This window comes from Schistocerca gregaria, chromosome 1 (genome assembly GCF_023897955.1).
Source record: "Schistocerca gregaria isolate iqSchGreg1 chromosome 1, iqSchGreg1.2, whole genome shotgun sequence".
NCBI lineage: Eukaryota > Metazoa > Arthropoda > Insecta > Orthoptera > Acrididae > Schistocerca > Schistocerca gregaria.
The window spans coordinates 207587662-207603196 of NC_064920.1; the positions used below are offsets into that span (position 1 = coordinate 207587662).

At 47.4% G+C, this 15535-nt stretch overlaps 50 non-coding genes across 50 annotated transcripts; all 50 read right to left on the reverse strand.

Annotated features, from left to right (window-relative positions):
• Nucleotides 1–126: 126 nt before the first annotated feature.
• Nucleotides 127–198, reverse strand: Trnat-ugu (transfer RNA threonine (anticodon UGU)). Its single transcript has one exon. It is a non-coding gene; the product is annotated as a tRNA-Thr (tRNA).
• Nucleotides 199–439: 241 nt separating this feature from the next.
• Nucleotides 440–511, reverse strand: Trnat-ugu (transfer RNA threonine (anticodon UGU)). The gene has a single exon. It is a non-coding gene; the product is annotated as a tRNA-Thr (tRNA).
• Nucleotides 512–752: 241 nt separating this feature from the next.
• Trnat-ugu (transfer RNA threonine (anticodon UGU)) lies at nt 753–824 on the reverse strand. Its single transcript has one exon. It is a non-coding gene; the product is annotated as a tRNA-Thr (tRNA).
• A 241-nt stretch (nt 825–1065) lies between these two features.
• On the reverse strand, nt 1066–1137 carry Trnat-ugu (transfer RNA threonine (anticodon UGU)). Its single transcript has one exon. It is a non-coding gene; the product is annotated as a tRNA-Thr (tRNA).
• Nucleotides 1138–1378: 241 nt separating this feature from the next.
• On the reverse strand, nt 1379–1450 carry Trnat-ugu (transfer RNA threonine (anticodon UGU)). The gene has a single exon. It is a non-coding gene; the product is annotated as a tRNA-Thr (tRNA).
• Nucleotides 1451–1691: 241 nt separating this feature from the next.
• Nucleotides 1692–1763, reverse strand: Trnat-ugu (transfer RNA threonine (anticodon UGU)). The gene has a single exon. It is a non-coding gene; the product is annotated as a tRNA-Thr (tRNA).
• A 241-nt stretch (nt 1764–2004) lies between these two features.
• On the reverse strand, nt 2005–2076 carry Trnat-ugu (transfer RNA threonine (anticodon UGU)). The gene has a single exon. It is a non-coding gene; the product is annotated as a tRNA-Thr (tRNA).
• A 241-nt stretch (nt 2077–2317) lies between these two features.
• Trnat-ugu (transfer RNA threonine (anticodon UGU)) lies at nt 2318–2389 on the reverse strand. The gene has a single exon. It is a non-coding gene; the product is annotated as a tRNA-Thr (tRNA).
• A 241-nt stretch (nt 2390–2630) lies between these two features.
• Trnat-ugu (transfer RNA threonine (anticodon UGU)) lies at nt 2631–2702 on the reverse strand. The gene has a single exon. It is a non-coding gene; the product is annotated as a tRNA-Thr (tRNA).
• Nucleotides 2703–2943: 241 nt separating this feature from the next.
• On the reverse strand, nt 2944–3015 carry Trnat-ugu (transfer RNA threonine (anticodon UGU)). The gene has a single exon. It is a non-coding gene; the product is annotated as a tRNA-Thr (tRNA).
• A 241-nt stretch (nt 3016–3256) lies between these two features.
• Nucleotides 3257–3328, reverse strand: Trnat-ugu (transfer RNA threonine (anticodon UGU)). Its single transcript has one exon. It is a non-coding gene; the product is annotated as a tRNA-Thr (tRNA).
• Nucleotides 3329–3569: 241 nt separating this feature from the next.
• Nucleotides 3570–3641, reverse strand: Trnat-ugu (transfer RNA threonine (anticodon UGU)). Its single transcript has one exon. It is a non-coding gene; the product is annotated as a tRNA-Thr (tRNA).
• A 241-nt stretch (nt 3642–3882) lies between these two features.
• Trnat-ugu (transfer RNA threonine (anticodon UGU)) lies at nt 3883–3954 on the reverse strand. The gene has a single exon. It is a non-coding gene; the product is annotated as a tRNA-Thr (tRNA).
• A 241-nt stretch (nt 3955–4195) lies between these two features.
• Nucleotides 4196–4267, reverse strand: Trnat-ugu (transfer RNA threonine (anticodon UGU)). The gene has a single exon. It is a non-coding gene; the product is annotated as a tRNA-Thr (tRNA).
• A 241-nt stretch (nt 4268–4508) lies between these two features.
• On the reverse strand, nt 4509–4580 carry Trnat-ugu (transfer RNA threonine (anticodon UGU)). Its single transcript has one exon. It is a non-coding gene; the product is annotated as a tRNA-Thr (tRNA).
• A 241-nt stretch (nt 4581–4821) lies between these two features.
• Nucleotides 4822–4893, reverse strand: Trnat-ugu (transfer RNA threonine (anticodon UGU)). Its single transcript has one exon. It is a non-coding gene; the product is annotated as a tRNA-Thr (tRNA).
• Nucleotides 4894–5134: 241 nt separating this feature from the next.
• On the reverse strand, nt 5135–5206 carry Trnat-ugu (transfer RNA threonine (anticodon UGU)). Its single transcript has one exon. It is a non-coding gene; the product is annotated as a tRNA-Thr (tRNA).
• A 241-nt stretch (nt 5207–5447) lies between these two features.
• Nucleotides 5448–5519, reverse strand: Trnat-ugu (transfer RNA threonine (anticodon UGU)). Its single transcript has one exon. It is a non-coding gene; the product is annotated as a tRNA-Thr (tRNA).
• A 241-nt stretch (nt 5520–5760) lies between these two features.
• Nucleotides 5761–5832, reverse strand: Trnat-ugu (transfer RNA threonine (anticodon UGU)). Its single transcript has one exon. It is a non-coding gene; the product is annotated as a tRNA-Thr (tRNA).
• Nucleotides 5833–6073: 241 nt separating this feature from the next.
• On the reverse strand, nt 6074–6145 carry Trnat-ugu (transfer RNA threonine (anticodon UGU)). Its single transcript has one exon. It is a non-coding gene; the product is annotated as a tRNA-Thr (tRNA).
• A 241-nt stretch (nt 6146–6386) lies between these two features.
• Nucleotides 6387–6458, reverse strand: Trnat-ugu (transfer RNA threonine (anticodon UGU)). The gene has a single exon. It is a non-coding gene; the product is annotated as a tRNA-Thr (tRNA).
• A 241-nt stretch (nt 6459–6699) lies between these two features.
• Nucleotides 6700–6771, reverse strand: Trnat-ugu (transfer RNA threonine (anticodon UGU)). Its single transcript has one exon. It is a non-coding gene; the product is annotated as a tRNA-Thr (tRNA).
• A 241-nt stretch (nt 6772–7012) lies between these two features.
• Nucleotides 7013–7084, reverse strand: Trnat-ugu (transfer RNA threonine (anticodon UGU)). The gene has a single exon. It is a non-coding gene; the product is annotated as a tRNA-Thr (tRNA).
• Nucleotides 7085–7325: 241 nt separating this feature from the next.
• Nucleotides 7326–7397, reverse strand: Trnat-ugu (transfer RNA threonine (anticodon UGU)). Its single transcript has one exon. It is a non-coding gene; the product is annotated as a tRNA-Thr (tRNA).
• Nucleotides 7398–7638: 241 nt separating this feature from the next.
• Trnat-ugu (transfer RNA threonine (anticodon UGU)) lies at nt 7639–7710 on the reverse strand. The gene has a single exon. It is a non-coding gene; the product is annotated as a tRNA-Thr (tRNA).
• A 241-nt stretch (nt 7711–7951) lies between these two features.
• Trnat-ugu (transfer RNA threonine (anticodon UGU)) lies at nt 7952–8023 on the reverse strand. Its single transcript has one exon. It is a non-coding gene; the product is annotated as a tRNA-Thr (tRNA).
• A 241-nt stretch (nt 8024–8264) lies between these two features.
• On the reverse strand, nt 8265–8336 carry Trnat-ugu (transfer RNA threonine (anticodon UGU)). The gene has a single exon. It is a non-coding gene; the product is annotated as a tRNA-Thr (tRNA).
• A 241-nt stretch (nt 8337–8577) lies between these two features.
• Nucleotides 8578–8649, reverse strand: Trnat-ugu (transfer RNA threonine (anticodon UGU)). Its single transcript has one exon. It is a non-coding gene; the product is annotated as a tRNA-Thr (tRNA).
• A 241-nt stretch (nt 8650–8890) lies between these two features.
• On the reverse strand, nt 8891–8962 carry Trnat-ugu (transfer RNA threonine (anticodon UGU)). The gene has a single exon. It is a non-coding gene; the product is annotated as a tRNA-Thr (tRNA).
• A 241-nt stretch (nt 8963–9203) lies between these two features.
• Nucleotides 9204–9275, reverse strand: Trnat-ugu (transfer RNA threonine (anticodon UGU)). Its single transcript has one exon. It is a non-coding gene; the product is annotated as a tRNA-Thr (tRNA).
• A 241-nt stretch (nt 9276–9516) lies between these two features.
• Trnat-ugu (transfer RNA threonine (anticodon UGU)) lies at nt 9517–9588 on the reverse strand. Its single transcript has one exon. It is a non-coding gene; the product is annotated as a tRNA-Thr (tRNA).
• A 241-nt stretch (nt 9589–9829) lies between these two features.
• On the reverse strand, nt 9830–9901 carry Trnat-ugu (transfer RNA threonine (anticodon UGU)). Its single transcript has one exon. It is a non-coding gene; the product is annotated as a tRNA-Thr (tRNA).
• A 241-nt stretch (nt 9902–10142) lies between these two features.
• Trnat-ugu (transfer RNA threonine (anticodon UGU)) lies at nt 10143–10214 on the reverse strand. Its single transcript has one exon. It is a non-coding gene; the product is annotated as a tRNA-Thr (tRNA).
• Nucleotides 10215–10455: 241 nt separating this feature from the next.
• On the reverse strand, nt 10456–10527 carry Trnat-ugu (transfer RNA threonine (anticodon UGU)). The gene has a single exon. It is a non-coding gene; the product is annotated as a tRNA-Thr (tRNA).
• Nucleotides 10528–10768: 241 nt separating this feature from the next.
• On the reverse strand, nt 10769–10840 carry Trnat-ugu (transfer RNA threonine (anticodon UGU)). The gene has a single exon. It is a non-coding gene; the product is annotated as a tRNA-Thr (tRNA).
• Nucleotides 10841–11081: 241 nt separating this feature from the next.
• On the reverse strand, nt 11082–11153 carry Trnat-ugu (transfer RNA threonine (anticodon UGU)). Its single transcript has one exon. It is a non-coding gene; the product is annotated as a tRNA-Thr (tRNA).
• Nucleotides 11154–11394: 241 nt separating this feature from the next.
• Nucleotides 11395–11466, reverse strand: Trnat-ugu (transfer RNA threonine (anticodon UGU)). Its single transcript has one exon. It is a non-coding gene; the product is annotated as a tRNA-Thr (tRNA).
• Nucleotides 11467–11707: 241 nt separating this feature from the next.
• Trnat-ugu (transfer RNA threonine (anticodon UGU)) lies at nt 11708–11779 on the reverse strand. The gene has a single exon. It is a non-coding gene; the product is annotated as a tRNA-Thr (tRNA).
• A 241-nt stretch (nt 11780–12020) lies between these two features.
• Nucleotides 12021–12092, reverse strand: Trnat-ugu (transfer RNA threonine (anticodon UGU)). Its single transcript has one exon. It is a non-coding gene; the product is annotated as a tRNA-Thr (tRNA).
• Nucleotides 12093–12333: 241 nt separating this feature from the next.
• Trnat-ugu (transfer RNA threonine (anticodon UGU)) lies at nt 12334–12405 on the reverse strand. Its single transcript has one exon. It is a non-coding gene; the product is annotated as a tRNA-Thr (tRNA).
• Nucleotides 12406–12646: 241 nt separating this feature from the next.
• Nucleotides 12647–12718, reverse strand: Trnat-ugu (transfer RNA threonine (anticodon UGU)). Its single transcript has one exon. It is a non-coding gene; the product is annotated as a tRNA-Thr (tRNA).
• Nucleotides 12719–12959: 241 nt separating this feature from the next.
• Nucleotides 12960–13031, reverse strand: Trnat-ugu (transfer RNA threonine (anticodon UGU)). Its single transcript has one exon. It is a non-coding gene; the product is annotated as a tRNA-Thr (tRNA).
• Nucleotides 13032–13272: 241 nt separating this feature from the next.
• Nucleotides 13273–13344, reverse strand: Trnat-ugu (transfer RNA threonine (anticodon UGU)). Its single transcript has one exon. It is a non-coding gene; the product is annotated as a tRNA-Thr (tRNA).
• Nucleotides 13345–13585: 241 nt separating this feature from the next.
• Nucleotides 13586–13657, reverse strand: Trnat-ugu (transfer RNA threonine (anticodon UGU)). Its single transcript has one exon. It is a non-coding gene; the product is annotated as a tRNA-Thr (tRNA).
• A 241-nt stretch (nt 13658–13898) lies between these two features.
• Trnat-ugu (transfer RNA threonine (anticodon UGU)) lies at nt 13899–13970 on the reverse strand. The gene has a single exon. It is a non-coding gene; the product is annotated as a tRNA-Thr (tRNA).
• A 241-nt stretch (nt 13971–14211) lies between these two features.
• Trnat-ugu (transfer RNA threonine (anticodon UGU)) lies at nt 14212–14283 on the reverse strand. Its single transcript has one exon. It is a non-coding gene; the product is annotated as a tRNA-Thr (tRNA).
• Nucleotides 14284–14524: 241 nt separating this feature from the next.
• Trnat-ugu (transfer RNA threonine (anticodon UGU)) lies at nt 14525–14596 on the reverse strand. The gene has a single exon. It is a non-coding gene; the product is annotated as a tRNA-Thr (tRNA).
• A 241-nt stretch (nt 14597–14837) lies between these two features.
• Trnat-ugu (transfer RNA threonine (anticodon UGU)) lies at nt 14838–14909 on the reverse strand. Its single transcript has one exon. It is a non-coding gene; the product is annotated as a tRNA-Thr (tRNA).
• Nucleotides 14910–15150: 241 nt separating this feature from the next.
• Trnat-ugu (transfer RNA threonine (anticodon UGU)) lies at nt 15151–15222 on the reverse strand. Its single transcript has one exon. It is a non-coding gene; the product is annotated as a tRNA-Thr (tRNA).
• A 241-nt stretch (nt 15223–15463) lies between these two features.
• On the reverse strand, nt 15464–15535 carry Trnat-ugu (transfer RNA threonine (anticodon UGU)). Its single transcript has one exon. It is a non-coding gene; the product is annotated as a tRNA-Thr (tRNA).

Here is a 15535-nt window from a genome sequence, read left to right on the forward strand (position 1 = left end):
CGAAGACTGACTGGGTGCTGCCGTCTTTCGTCTATCGTCATCTGTGATCTTGGCTCAGGCCCGAAAAGACACGCTATTTTGAAATTTTCGGTTCAAAGGATTATATTGGCCCATTTAAAATTGTGCTGCCCCCTGTGAGAATCGAACTCACGACCCCTGGTTTACAAGACCAGTGCTCTGCCCCTGAGCTAAGGAAGCTGTTGCAGCACACGCTTCTTTGCCACAGTGTTCAAGAGAAATACAATTCAGAGCTAATAAAATGCGTACAAAGAGTTACTCTGGCACAACAATTCGCTACCACTGAGGTCCACAGCGAAGACTGACTGGGTGCTGCCGTCTTTCGTCTATCGTCATCTGTGATCTTGGCTCAGGCCCGAAAAGACACGCTATTTTGAAATTTTCGGTTCAAAGGATTATATTGGCCCATTTAAAATTGTGCTGCCCCCTGTGAGAATCGAACTCACGACCCCTGGTTTACAAGACCAGTGCTCTCCCCCTGAGCTAAGGAGGCTGTTGCAGCACACGCTTCTTTGCCACAGTGTTCAAGAGAAATACAATTCAGAGCTTATAAAATGCGTACAAAGAGTTACTCTGGCACAACAATTCGCGACCACTGAGGTCCACAGCGAAGACTGACTGGGTGCTGCCGTCTTTCGTCTATCGTCATCTGTGATCTTGGCTCAGGCCCGAAAAGACACGCTATTTTGAAATTTTCGGTTCAAAGGATTATATTGGCCCATTTAAAATTGTGCTGCCCCCTGTGAGAATCGAACTCACGACCCCTGGTTTACAAGACCAGTGCTCTGCCCCTGAGCTAAGGAGGCTGTTGCAGCACACGCTTCTTTGCCACAGTGTTCAAGAGAAATACAATTCAGAGCTAATAAAATGCGTACAAAGAGTTACTCTGGCACAACAATTCGCTACCACTGAGGTCCACAGCGAAGACTGACTGGGTGCTGCTGTCTTTCGTCTATCGTCATCTGTGATCTTGGCTCAGGCCCGAAAAGACACGCTATTTTGAAATTTTCGGTTCTAAGGATTATATTGGCCCATTTAAAATTGTGCTGCCCCCTGTGAGAACCGAACTCACGACCCCTGGTTTACAAGACCAGTGCTCTGCCCCTGAGCTAAGGAGGCTGATGCAGCACACGCTTCTTTGCCACCGTGTTCAAGAGAAATACAATTCAGAGCTTATAAAATACGTACAAAGAGTTACTCTGGCACAACAATTCGCGACCACTGAGGTCCACAGCGAAGACTGACTGGGTGCTGCCGTCTTTCGTCTATCGTCATCTGTGATCTTGGCTCAGGCCCGAAAAGACACGCTATTTTGAAATTTTCGGTTCAAAGGATTATATTGGCCCATTTAAAATTGTGCTGCCCCCTGTGAGAATCGAACTCACGACCCCTGGTTTACAAGACCAGTGCTCTGCCCCTGAGCTAAGGAGGCTGTTGCAGCACACGCTTCTTTGCCACAGTGTTCAAGAGAAATACAATTCAGAGCTAATAAAATGCGTACAAAGAGTTACTCTGGCACAACAATTCGCTACCACTGAGGTCCACAGCGAAGACTGACTGGGTGCTGCCGTCTTTCGTCTATCGTCATCTGTGATCTTGGCTCAGGCCCGAAAAGACACGCTATTTTGAAATTTTCGGTTCAAAGGATTATATTGGCCCATTTAAAATTGTGCTGCCCCCTGTGAGAATCGAACTCACGACCCCTGGTTTACAAGACCAGTGCTCTGCCCCTGAGCTAAGGAGGCTGTTGCAGCACACGCTTCTTTGCCACAGTGTTCAAGAGAAATACAATTCAGAGCTTATAAAATGCGTACAAAGAGTTACTCTGGCACAACAATTCGCGACCACTGAGGTCCACAGCGAAGACTGACTGGGTGCTGCCGTCTTTCGTCTATCGTCATCTGTGATCTTGGCTCAGGCCCGAAAAGACACGCTATTTTGAAATTTTCGGTTCAAAGGATTATATTGGCCCATTTAAAATTGTGCTGCCCCCTGTGAGAATCGAACTCACGACCCCTGGTTTACAAGACCAGTGCTCTGCCCTTGAGCTAAGGAGGCTGTTGCAGCACACGCTTCTTTGCCACAGTGTTCAAGAGAAATACAATTCAGAGCTAATAAAATGCGTACAAAGAGTTACTCTGGCACAACAATTCGCTACCACTGAGGTCCACAGCGAAGACTGACTGGGTGCTGCCGTCTTTCGTCTATCGTCATCTGTGATCTTGGCTCAGGCCCGAAAAGACACGCTATTTTGAAATTTTCGGTTCAAAGGATTATATTGGCCCATTTAAAATTGTGCTGCCCCCTGTGAGAATCGAACTCACGACCCCTGGTTTACAAGACCAGTGCTCTGCCCCTGAGCTAAGGAGGCTGTTGCAGCACACGCTTCTTTGCCACAGTGTTCAAGAGAAATACAATTCAGAGCTAATAAAATGCGTACAAAGAGTTACTCTGGCACAACAATTCGCTACCACTGAGGTCCACAGCGAAGACTGACTGGGTGCTGCCGTCTTTCGTCTATCGTCATCTGTGATCTTGGCTCAGGCCCGAAAAGACACGCTATTTTGAAATTTTCGGTTCAAAGGATTATATTGGCCCATTTAAAATTGTGCTGCCCCCTGTGAGAATCGAACTCACGACCCCTGGTTTACAAGACAAGTGCTCTGCCCCTGAGCTAAGGAGGCTGTTGCAGCACATGCTTCTTTGCCACAGTGTTCAAGAGAAATACAATTCAGAGCTTATAAAATGCGTACAAAGAGTTACTCTGGCACAACAATTCGCGACCACTGAGGTCCACAGCGAAGACTGACTGGGTGCTGCCGTCTTTCGTCTATCGTCATCTGTGATCTTGGCTCAGGCCCGAAAAGACACGCTATTTTGAAATTTTCGGTTCAAAGGATTATATTGGCCCATTTAAAATTGTGCTGCCCCCTGTGAGAATCGAACTCACGACCCCTGGTTTACAAGACCAGTGCTCTGCCCCTGAACTAAGGAGGCTGTTGCAGCACACGCTTCTTTGCCATAGTGTTCAAGAGAAATACAATTCAGAGCTTATAAAATGCGTACAAAGAGTTACTCTGGCACAACAATTCGCGACCACTGAGGTCCACAGCGAAGACTGACTGGGTGCTGCCGTCTTTCGTCTATCGTCATCTGTGATCTTGGCTCAGGCCCGAAAAGACACGCTATTTTGAAATTTTCGGTTCAAAGGATTATATTGGCCCATTTAAAATTGTGCTGCCCCCTGTGAGAATCGAACTCACGACCCCTGGTTTACAAGACCAGTGCTCTGCCCCTGAGCTAAGGAGGCTGTTGCAGCACACGCTTCTTTGCCACAGTGTTCAAGAGAAATACAATTCAGAGCTTATAAAATGCGTACAAAGAGTTACTCTGGCACAACAATTCGCTACCACTGAGGTCCACAGCGAAGACTGACTGGGTGCTGCCGTCTTTCGTCTATCGTCATCTGTGATCTTGGCTCAGGCCCGAAAAGACACGCTATTTTGAAATTTTCGGTTCAAAGGATTATATTGGCCCATTTAAAATTGTGCTGCCCCCTGTGAGAATCGAACTCACGACCCCTGGTTTACAAGACCAGTGCTCTGCCCCTGAGCTAAGGAGGCTGTTGCAGCACACGCTTCTTTGCCACAGTGTTCAAGAGAAATACAATTCAGAGCTTATAAAATGCGTACAAAGAGTTACTCTGGCACAACAATTCGCTACCACTGAGGTCCACAGCGAAGACTGACTGGGTGCTGCCGTCTTTCGTCTATCGTCATCTGTGATCTTGGCTCAGGCCCGAAAAGACACGCTATTTTGAAATTTTCGGTTCAAAGGATTATATTGGCCCATTTAAAATTGTGCTGCCCCCTGTGAGAATCGAACTCACGACCCCTGGTTTACAAGACCAGTGCTCTGCCCCTGAGCTAAGGAGGCTGTTGCAGCACACGCTTCTTTGCCACAGTGTTCAAGAGAAATACAATTCAGAGCTTATAAAATGCGTACAAAGAGTTACTCTGGCACAACAATTCGCGACCACTGAGGTCCACAGCGAAGACTGACTGGGTGCTGCCGTCTTTCGTCTATCGTCATCTGTGATCTTGGCTCAGGCCCGAAAAGACACGCTATTTTGAAATTTTCGGTTCAAAGGATTATATTGGCCCATTTAAAATTGTGCTGCCCCCTGTGAGAATCGAACTCACGACCCCTGGTTTACAAGACCAGTGCTCTGCCCCTGAGCTAAGGAGGCTGTTGCAGCACACGCTTCTTTGCCACAGTGTTCAAGAGAAATACAATTCAGAGCTTATAAAATGCGTACAAAGAGTTACTCTGGCACAACAATTCGCGACCACTGAGGTCCACAGCGAAGACTGACTGGGTGCTGCCGTCTTTCGTCTATCGTCATCTGTGATCTTGGCTCAGGCCCGAAAAGACACGCTATTTTGAAATTTTCGGTTCAAAGGATTATATTGGCCCATTTAAAATTGTGCTGCCCCCTGTGAGAATCGAACTCACGACCCCTGGTTTACAAGACCAGTGCTCTGCCCCTGAGCTAAGGAGGCTGTTGCAGCACACGCTTCTTTGCCACAGTGTTCAAGAGAAATACAATTCAGAGCTTATAAAATGCGTACAAAGAGTTACTCTGGCACAACAATTTGCGACCACTGAGGTCCACAGCGAAGACTGACTGGGTGCTGCCGTCTTTCGTCTATCGTCATCTGTGATCTTGGCTCAGGCCCGAAAAGACACGCTATTTTGAAATTTTCGGTTCAAAGGATTATATTGGCCCATTTAAAATTGTGCTGCCCCCTGTGAGAATCGAACTCACGACCCCTGGTTTACAAGACCAGTGCTCTGCCCCTGAGCTAAGGAGGCTGTTGCAGCACACGCTTCTTTGCCACAGTGTTCAAGAGAAATACAATTCAGAGCTAATAAAATGCGTACAAAGAGTTACTCTGGCACAACAATTCGCTACCACTGAGGTCCACAGCGAAGACTGACTGGGTGCTGCCGTCTTTCGTCTATCGTCATCTGTGATCTTGGCTCAGGCCCGAAAAGACACGCTATTTTGAAATTTTCGGTTCAAAGGATTATATTGGCCCATTTAAAATTGTGCTGCCCCCTGTGAGAATCGAACTCACGACCCCTGGTTTACAAGACCAGTGCTCTGCCCCTGAGCTAAGGAGGCTGTTGCAGCACACGCCTCTTTGCCACAGTGTTCAAGAGAAATACAATTCAGAGCTAATAAAATGCGTACAAAGAGTTACTCTGGCACAACAATTCGCTACCACTGAGGTCCACAGCGAAGACTGACTGGGTGCTGCCGTCTTTCGTCTATCGTCATCTGTGATCTTGGCTCAGGCCCGAAAAGACACGCTATTTTGAAATTTTCGGTTCAAAGGATTATATTGGCCAATTTAAAATTGTGCTGCCCCCTGTGAGAATCGAACTCACGACCTCTGGTTTACAAGACCAGTGCTCTGCCCCTGAGCTAAGGAGGCTGTTGCAGCACACGCTTCTTTGCCACAGTGTTCAAGAGAAATACAATTCAGAGCTTATAAAATGCGTACAAAGAGTTACTCTGGCACAACAATTCGCGACCACTGAGGTCCACAGCGAAGACTGACTGGGTGCTGCCGTCTTTCGTCTATCGTCATCTGTGATCTTGGCTCAGGCCCGAAAAGACACGCTATTTTGAAATTTTCGGTTCAAAGGATTATATTGGCCCATTTAAAATTGTGCTGCCCCCTGTGAAAATCGAACTCACGACCCCTGGTTTACAAGACCAGTGCTCTGCCCCTGAGCTAAGGAGGCTGTTGCAGCACACGCTTCTTTGCCACAGTGTTCAAGAGAAATACAATTCAGAGCTTATAAAATGCGTACAAAGAGTTACTCTGGCACAACAATTCGCGACCACTGAGGTCCACAGCGAAGACTGACTGGATGCTGCCGTCTTTCGTCTATCGTCATCTGTGATCTTGGCTCAGGCCCGAAAAGACACGCTATTTTGAAATTTTCGGTTCAAAGGATTATATTGGCCCATTTAAAATTATGCTGCCCCCTGTGAGAATCGAACTCACGACCCCTGGTTTACAAGACCAGTGCTCTGCCCCTGAGCTAAGGAGGCTGTTGCAGCACACGCTTCTTTGCCACAGTGTTCAAGAGAAATACAATTCAGAGCTTATAAAATGCGTACAAAGAGTTACTCTGGCACAACAATTCGCGACCACTGAGGTCCACAGCGAAGACTGACTGGGTGCTGCCGTCTTTCGTCTATCGTCATCTGTGATCTTGGCTCAGGCCCGAAAAGACACGCTATTTTGAAATTTTCGGTTCAAAGGATTATATTGGCCCATTTAAAATTGTGCTGCCCCCTGTGAGAATCGAACTCACGACCCCTGGTTTACAAGACCAGTGCTCTGCCCCTGAGCTAAGGAGGCTGTTGCAGCACACGCTTCTTTGCCACAGTGTTCAAGAGAAATACAATTCAGAGCTTATAAAATGCGTACAAAGAGTTACTCTGGCACAACAATTCGCGACCACTGAAGTCCACAGCGAAGACTGACTGGGTGCTGCCGTCTTTCGTCTATCGTCATCTGTGATCTTGGCTCAGGCCCGAAAAGACACGCTATTTTGAAATTTTCGGTTCAAAGGATTATATTGGCCCATTTAAAATTGTGATGCCCCCTGTGAGAATCGAACTCACGACCCCTGGTTTACAAGACCAGTGCTCTGCCCCTGAGCTAAGGAGGCTGTTGCAGCACACGCTTCTTTGCCACAGTGTTCAAGAGAAATACAATTCAGAGCTAATAAAATGCGTACAAAGAGTTACTCTGGCACAACAATTCGCTACCACTGAGGTCCACAGCGAAGACTGACTGGGTGCTGCCGTCTTTCGTCTATCGTCATCTGTGATCTTGGCTCAGGCCAGAAAAGACACGCTATTTTGAAATTTTCGGTTCAAAGGATTATATTGGCCCATTTAAAATTGTGCTGCCCCCTGTGAGAATCGAACTCACGACCCCTGGTTTACAAGACCAGTGCTCTGCCCCTGAGCTAAGGAGGCTGTTGCAGCACACGCTTCTTTGCCACAGTGTTCAAAAGAAATACAATTCAGAGCTTATAAAATGCGTACAAAGAGTTACTCTGGCACAACAATTCGCGACCACTGAGGTCCACAGCGAAGACTGACTGGGTGCTGCCGTCTTTCGTCTATCGTCATCTGTGATCTTGGCTCAGGCCCGAAAAGACACGCTATTTTGAAATTTTCGGTTCAAAGGATTATATTGGCCCATTTAAAATTGTGCTGCCCCCTGTGAGAATCGAACTCACGACCCCTGGTTTACAAGACCAGTGCTCTGCCCCTGAGCTAAGGAGGCTGTTGCAGCACACGCTTCTTTGCCACAGTGTTCAATAGAAATACAATTCAGAGCTTATAAAATGCGTACAAAGAGTTACTCTGGCACAACAATTCGCGACCACTGAGGTCCACAGCGAAGACTGACTGGGTGCTGCCGTCTTTCGTCTATCGTCATCTGTGATCTTGGCTCAGGCCCGAAAAGACACGCTATTTTGAAATTTTCGGTTCAAAGGATTATATTGGCCCATTTAAAATTGTGCTGCCCCCTGTGAGAATCGAACTCACGACCACTGGTTTACAAGACCAGTGCTCTGCCCCTGAGCTAAGGAGGCTGTTGCAGCACACGCTTCTTTGCCACAGTGTTCAAGAGAAATACAATTCAGAGCTTATAAAATGCGTACAAAGAGTTACTCTGGCACAACAATTCGCGACCACTGAGGTCCACAGCGAAGACTGACTGGGTGCTGCCGTCTTTCGTCTATCGTCATCTGTGATCTTGGCTCAGGCCCGAAAAGACACGCTATTTTGAAATTTTCGGTTCAAAGGATTATATTGGCCCATTTAAAATTGTGCTGCCCCCTGTGAGAATCGAACTCACGACCCCTGGTTCACAAGACCAGTGCTCTGCCCCTGAGCTAAGGAGGCTGTTGCAGCACACGCTTCTTTGCCACAGTGTTCAAGAGAAATACAATTCAGAGCTTATAAAATGCGTACAAAGAGTTACTCTGGCACAACAATTCGCGACCACTGAGGTCCACAGCAAAGACTGACTGGGTGCTGCCGTCTTTCGTCTATCGTCATCTGTGATCTTGGCTCAGGCCCGAAAAGACACGCTATTTTGAAATTTTCGGTTCAAAGGATTATATTGGCCCATTTAAAATTGTGCTGCCCCCTGTGAGAATCGAACTCACGACCCCTGGTTTACAAGACCAGTGCTCTGCCCCTGAGCTAAGGAGGCTGTTGCAGCACACGCTTCTTTGCCACAGTGTTCAACAGAAATACAATTCAGAGCTTATAAAATGCGTACAAAGAGTTACTCTGGCACAACAATTCGCGACCACTGAGGTCCACAGCGAAGACTGACTGGGTGCTGCCGTCTTTCGTCTATCGTCATCTGTGATCTTGGCTCAGGCCCGAAAAGACACGCTATTTTGAAATTTTCGGTTCAAAGGATTATATTGGCCCATTTAAAATTGTGCTGCCCCCTGTGAGAATCGAACTCACGACCCCTGGTTTACAAGACCAGTGCTCTGCCCCTGAGCTAAGGAGGCTGTTGCAGCACACGCTTCTTTGCCACAGTGTTCAAGAGAAATACAATTCAGAGCTTATAAAATGCGTACAAAGAGTTACTCTGGCACAACAATTCGCGACCACTGAGGTCCACAGCGAAGACTGACTGGGTGCTGCCGTCTTTCGTCTATCGTCATCTGTGATCTTGGCTCAGGCCCGAAAAGACACGCTATTTTGAAATTTTCGGTTCAAAGGATTATATTTTCCCATTTAAAATTGTGCTGCCCCCTGTGAGAATCGAACTCACGACCCCTGGTTTACAAGACCAGTGCTCTGCCCCTGAGCTAAGGAGGCTGTTGCAGCACACGCTTCTTTGCCACAGTGTTCAAGAGAAATACAATTCAGAGCTTATAAAATGCGTACAAAGAGTTACTCTGGCACAACAATTCGCGACCACTGAGGTCCACAGCGAAGACTGACTGGGTGCTGCCGTCTTTCGTCTATCGTCATCTGTGATCTTGGCTCAGGCCCGAAAAGACACGCTATTTTGAAATTTTCGGTTCAAAGGATTATATTGGCCCATTTGAAATTGTGCTGCCCCCTGTGAGAATCGAACTCACGACCCCTGGTTTACAAGACCAGTGCTCTGCCCCTGAGCTAAAGAGGCTGTTGCAGCACACGCTTCTTTGCCACAGTGTTCAAGAGAAATACAATTCAGAGCTTATAAAATGCGTACAAAGAGTTACTCTGGCACAACAATTCGCGACCACTGAGGTCCACAGCGAAGACTGACTGGGTGCTGCCGTCTTTCGTCTATCGTCATCTGTGATCTTGGCTCAGGCCCGAAAAGACACGCTATTTTGAAATTTTCGGTTCAAAGGATTATATTGGCCCATTTAAAATTGTGCTGCCCCCTGTGAGAATCGACCTCACGACCCCTGGTTTACAAGACCAGTGCTCTGCCCCTGAGCTAAGGAGGCTGTTGCAGCACACGCTTCTTTGCCACAGTGTTCAAGAGAAATACAATTCAGAGCTTATAAAATGCGTACAAAGAGTTACTCTGGCACAACAATTCGCGACCACTGAGGTCCACAGCGAAGACTGACTGGGTGCTGCCGTCTTTCGTCTATCGTCATCTGTGATCTTGGCTCAGGCCCGAAAAGACACGCTATTTTGAAATTTTCGGTTCAAAGGATTATATTGGCCCATTTAAAATTGTGCTGCCCCCTGTGAGAATCGAACTCACGACCCCTGGTTTACAAGACCAGTGCTCTGCCCCTGAGCTAAGGAGGCTGTTGCAGCACACGCTTCTTTGCCACAGTGTTCAAGAGAAATACAATTCAGAGCTTATAAAATGCGTACAAAGAGTTACTCTGGCACAACAATTCGCGACCACTGAGGTCCACAGCGAAGACTGACTGGGTGCTGCCGTCTTTCGTCTATCGTCATCTGTGATCTTGGCTCAGGCCCGAAAAGACACGCTATTTTGAAATTTTCGGTTCAAAGGATTATATTGGCCCATTTAAAATTGTGCTGCCCCCTGTGAGAATCGAAATCACGACCCCTGGTTTACAAGACCAGTGCTCTGCCCCTGAGCTAAGGAGGCTGTTGCAGCACACGCTTCTTTGCCACAGTGTTCAAGAGAAATACAATTCAGAGCTTATAAAATGCGTACAAAGAGTTACTCTGGCACAACAATTCGCGACCACTGAGGTCCACAGCGAAGACTGACTGGGTGCTGCCGTCTTTCGTCTATCGTCATCTGTGATCTTGGCTCAGGCCCGAAAAGACACGCTATTTTGAAATTTTCGGTTCAAAGGATTATATTGGCCCATTTAAAATTGTGCTGCCCTCTGTGAGAATCGAACTCACGACCCCTGGTTTACAAGACCAGTGCTGTGCCCCTGAGCTAAGGAGGCTGTTGCAGCACACGCTTCTTTGCCACAGTGTTCAAGAGAAATACAATTCAGAGCTTATAAAATGCGTACAAAGAGTTACTCTGGCACAACAATTCGCGACCACTGAGGTCCACAGCGAAGACTGACTGGGTGCTGCCGTCTTTCGTCTATCGTCATCTGTGATCTTGGCTCAGGCCCGAAAAGACACGCTATTTTGAAATTTTCGGTTCAAAGGATTATATTGGCCCATTTAAAATTGTGCTGCCCCCTGTGAGAATCGAACTCACGACCCCTGGTTTACAAGACCAGTGCTCTGCCCCTGAGCTAAGGAGGCTGTTGCAGCACACGCTTCTTTGCCACAGTGTTCAAGAGAAATACAATTCAGAGCTTATAAAATGCGTACAAAGAGTTACTCTGGCACAACAATTCGCGACCACTGAGGTCCACAGCGAAGACTGACTGGGTGCTGCCGTCTTTCGTCTATCGTCATCTGTGATCTTGGCTCAGGCCCGAAAAGACACGCTATTTTGAAATTTTCGGTTCAAAGGATTATATTGGCCCATTTAAAATTGTGCTGCCCCCTGTGAGAATCGAACTCACGACCCCTGGTTTACAAGACCAGTGCTCTGCCCCTGAGCTAAGGAGGCTGTTGCAGCACACGCTTCTTTGCCACAGTGTTCAAGAGAAATACAATTCAGAGCTTATAAAATGCGTACAAAGAGTTACTCTGGCACAACAATTCGCGACCACTGAGGTCCACAGCGAAGACTGACTGGGTGCTGCCGTCTTTCGTCTATCGTCATCTGTGATCTTGGCTCAGGCCCGAAAAGACACGCTATTTTGAAATTTTCGGTTCAAAGGATTATATTGGCCCATTTAAAATTGTGCTGCCCCCTGTGAGAATCGAACTCACGACCCCTGGTTTACAAGACCAGTGCTCTGCCCCTGAGCTAAAGAGGCTGTTGCAGCACACCCTTCTTTGCCACAGTGTTCAAGAGAAATACAATTCAGAGCTTATAAAATGCGTACAAAGAGTTACTCTGGCACAACAATTCGCGACCACTGAGGTCCACAGCGAAGACTGACTGGGTGCTGCCGTCTTTCGTCTATCGTCATCTGTGATCTTGGCTCAGGCCCGAAAAGACACGCTATTTTGAAATTTTCGGTTCAAAGGATTATATTGGCCCATTTAAAATTGTGCTGCCCCCTGTGAGAATCGAACTCACGACCCCTGGTTTACAAGACCAGTGCTCTGCCCCTGAGCTAAGGAGGCTGTTGCAGCACACGCTTCTTTGCCACAGTGTTCAAGAGAAATACAATTCAGAGCTTATAAAATGCGTACAAAGAGTTACTCTGGCACAACAATTCGCGACCACTGAGGTCCACAGCGAAGACTGACTGGGTGCTGCCGTCTTTCGTCTATCGTCATCTGTGATCTTGGCTCAGGCCCGAAAAGACACGCTATTTTGAAATTTTCGGTTCAAAGGATTATATTGGCCCATTTAAAATTGTGCTGCCCTCTGTGAGAATCGAACTCACGACCCCTGGTTTACAAGACCAGTGCTGTGCCCCTGAGCTAAGGAGGCTGTTGCAGCACACGCTTCTTTGCCACAGTGTTCAAGAGAAATACAATTCAGAGCTTATAAAATGCGTACAAAGAGTTACTCTGGCACAACAATTCGCGACCACTGAGGTCCACAGCGAAGACTGACTGGGTGCTGCCGTCTTTCGTCTATCGTCATCTGTGATCTTGGCTCAGGCCCGAAAAGACACGCTATTTTGAAATTTTCGGTTCAAAGGATTATATTGGCCCATTTAAAATTGTGCTGCCCCCTGTGAGAATCGAACTCACGACCCCTGGTTTACAAGACCAGTGCTCTGCCCCTGAGCTAAGGAGGCTGTTGCAGCACACGCTTCTTTGCCACAGTGTTCAACAGAAATACAATTCAGAGCTTATAAAATGCGTACAAAGAGTTACTCTGGCACAACAATTCGCGACCACTGAGGTCCACAGCGAAGACTGACTGGGTGCTGCCGTCTTTCGTCTATCGTCATCTGTGATCTTGGCTCAGGCCCGAAAAGACACGCTATTTTGAAATTTTCGGTTCAAAGGATTATATTGGCCCATTTAAAATTGTGCTGCCCCCTGTGAGAATCGAACTCACGACCCCTGGTTTACAAGACCAGTGCTCTGCCCCTGAGCTAAGGAGGCTGTTGCAGCACACGCTTCTTTGCCACAGTGTTCAAGAGAAATACAATTCAGAGCTTATAAAATGCGTACAAAGAGTTACTCTGGCACAACAATTCGCGACCACTGAGGTCCACAGCGAAGACTGACTGGGTGCTGCCGTCTTTCGTCTATCGTCATCTGTGATCTTGGCTCAGGCCCGAAAAGACACGCTATTTTGAAATTTTCGGTTCAAAGGATTATATTTTCCCATTTAAAATTGTGCTGCCCCCTGTGAGAATCGAACTCACGACCCCTGGTTTACAAGACCAGTGCTCTGCCCCTGAGCTAAGGAGGCTGTTGCAGCACACGCTTCTTTGCCACAGTGTTCAAGAGAAATACAATTCAGAGCTTATAAAATGCGTACAAAGAGTTACTCTGGCACAACAATTCGCGACCACTGAGGTCCACAGCGAAGACTGACTGGGTGCTGCCGTCTTTCGTCTATCGTCATCTGTGATCTTGGCTCAGGCCCGAAAAGACACGCTATTTTGAAATTTTCGGTTCAAAGGATTATATTGGCCCATTTGAAATTGTGCTGCCCCCTGTGAGAATCGAACTCACGACCCCTGGTTTACAAGACCAGTGCTCTGCCCCTGAGCTAAAGCGGCTGTTGCAGCACACGCTTCTTTGCCACAGTGTTCAAGAGAAATACAATTCAGAGCTTATAAAATGCGTACAAAGAGTTACTCTGGCACAACAATTCGCGACCACTGAGGTCCACAGCGAAGACTGACTGGGTGCTGCCGTCTTTCGTCTATCGTCATCTGTGATCTTGGCTCAGGCCCGAAAAGACACGCTATTTTGAAATTTTCGGTTCAAAGGATTATATTGGCCCATTTAAAATTGTGCTGCCCCCTGTGAGAATCGACCTCACGACCCCTGGTTTACAAGACCAGTGCTCTGCCCCTGAGCTAAGGAGGCTGTTGCAGCACACGCTTCTTTGCCACAGTGTTCAAGAGAAATACAATTCAGAGCTTATAAAATGCGTACAAAGAGTTACTCTGGCACAACAATTCGCGACCACTGAGGTCCACAGCGAAGACTGACTGGGTGCTGCCGTCTTTCGTCTATCGTCATCTGTGATCTTGGCTCAGGCCCGAAAAGACACGCTATTTTGAAATTTTCGGTTCAAAGGATTATATTGGCCCATTTAAAATTGTGCTGCCCCCTGTGAGAATCGAACTCACGACCCCTGGTTTACAAGACCAGTGCTCTGCCCCTGAGCTAAGGAGGCTGTTGCAGCACACGCTTCTTTGCCACAGTGTTCAAGAGAAATACAATTCAGAGCTTATAAAATGCGTACAAAGAGTTACTCTGGCACAACAATTCGCGACCACTGAGGTCCACAGCGAAGACTGACTGGGTGCTGCCGTCTTTCGTCTATCGTCATCTGTGATCTTGGCTCAGGCCCGAAAAGACACGCTATTTTGAAATTTTCGGTTCAAAGGATTATATTGGCCCATTTAAAATTGTGCTGCCCCCTGTGAGAATCGAAATCACGACCCCTGGTTTACAAGACCAGTGCTCTGCCCCTGAGCTAAGGAGGCTGTTGCAGCACACGCTTCTTTGCCACAGTGTTCAAGAGAAATACAATTCAGAGCTTATAAAATGCGTACAAAGAGTTACTCTGGCACAACAATTCGCGACCACTGAGGTCCACAGCGAAGACTGACTGGGTGCTGCCGTCTTTCGTCTATCGTCATCTGTGATCTTGGCTCAGGCCCGAAAAGACACGCTATTTTGAAATTTTCGGTTCAAAGGATTATATTGGCCCATTTAAAATTGTGCTGCCCTCTGTGAGAATCGAACTCACGACCCCTGGTTTACAAGACCAGTGCTGTGCCCCTGAGCTAAGGAGGCTGTTGCAGCACACGCTTCTTTGCCACAGTGTTCAAGAGAAATACAATTCAGAGCTTATAAAATGCGTACAAAGAGTTACTCTGGCACAACAATTCGCGACCACTGAGGTCCACAGCGAAGACTGACTGGGTGCTGCCGTCTTTCGTCTATCGTCATCTGTGATCTTGGCTCAGGCCCGAAAAGACACGCTATTTTGAAATTTTCGGTTCAAAGGATTATATTGGCCCATTTAAAATTGTGCTGCCCCCTGTGAGAATCGAACTCACGACCCCTGGTTTACAAGACCAGTGCTCTGCCCCTGAGCTAAGGAGGCTGTTGCAGCACACGCTTCTTTGCCACAGTGTTCAAGAGAAATACAATTCAGAGCTTATAAAATGCGTACAAAGAGTTACTCTGGCACAACAATTCGCGACCACTGAGGTCCACAGCGAAGACTGACTGGGTGCTGCCGTCTTTCGTCTATCGTCATCTGTGATCTTGGCTCAGGCCCGAAAAGACACGCTATTTTGAAATTTTCGGTTCAAAGGATTATATTGGCCCATTTAAAATTGTGCTGCCCCCTGTGAGAATCGAACTCACGACCCCTGGTTTACAAGACCAGTGCTCTGCCCCTGAGCTAAGGAGGCTGTTGCAGCACACGCTTCTTTGCCACAGTGTTCAAGAGAAATACAATTCAGAGCTTATAAAATGCGTACAAAGAGTTACTCTGGCACAACAATTCGCGACCACTGAGGTCCACAGCGAAGACTGACTGGGTGCTGCCGTCTTTCGTCTATCGTCATCTGTGATCTTGGCTCAGGCCCGAAAAGACACGCTATTTTGAAATTTTCGGTTCAAAGGATTATATTGGCCCATTTAAAATTGTGCTGCCCCCTGTGAGAATCGAACTCACGACCCCTGGTTTACAAGACCAGTGCTCTGCCCCTGAGCTAAAGAGGC